This window comes from Gossypium raimondii, chromosome 4 (genome assembly GCF_025698545.1).
Source record: "Gossypium raimondii isolate GPD5lz chromosome 4, ASM2569854v1, whole genome shotgun sequence".
Classification (NCBI taxonomy): domain Eukaryota; kingdom Viridiplantae; phylum Streptophyta; class Magnoliopsida; order Malvales; family Malvaceae; genus Gossypium; species Gossypium raimondii.
Window position 1 is genome coordinate 40,349,742 of NC_068568.1, and position 764 is coordinate 40,350,505.

Sequence of the window (764 nt, forward strand, 5' to 3'; positions counted from 1 at the left end):
TATAATAAAAAAATAACCTTAAAACTAACTAAATACACTAATATTTTCTTTCTTCTTATTTCTGGTGTGGAGGAGCTTTAGCTTTGTGTGCTTGAATTTTTTTCCTTTTAGATGTGTGAGGGGTTGGGGGACCAAACCAACCCCTTTCTATAATAAAAAAATATTTATATAATATATATTTTTTAAATCGAAAGTAAAAAAAAAACACTGACATATTAAATTTTATCAAGTATTGGAACCTGAATCGTGATCGACGGGTCACATCAATGGCAGGCCGTCAGGCCGATGTCGTCGAGCTATCAAGCGACACCAGCTTGACGGTCAACCACTGATGTGACTCATCGGTCATGGTTCGGGTTCTAATACCAGATGAAATTTAATATATCAATGTTTTTTTCTAGCTTTAAAAAAATATTATAAAATATTATGGTGTCGCTTGACATATTGACAACACCAATGTAATGTTTTTTTGTTTCAAATGTATAAAATTACAACGTATAGAGGGTGTTGGATGCTGGTGCTGCCGATTGATCATGCGACACCCAAAATAATTATTTAAAAAAAAAGATGGTGCTTCAATCACCGGTGGCAGGGGAGAGGGGTGTCGTGTTGCCGATTGGTCAGATGACATCAGTTTTATACTGTTGAATTTGCCTAGATTGGTAAATATTATGGCCCTTATCCTATTTCAGTATATATTTAATTATTTTATATTATTTGGGTAGAAAACTAAAAAAATAATAGTCGGGTGATCAAAGTAGAAT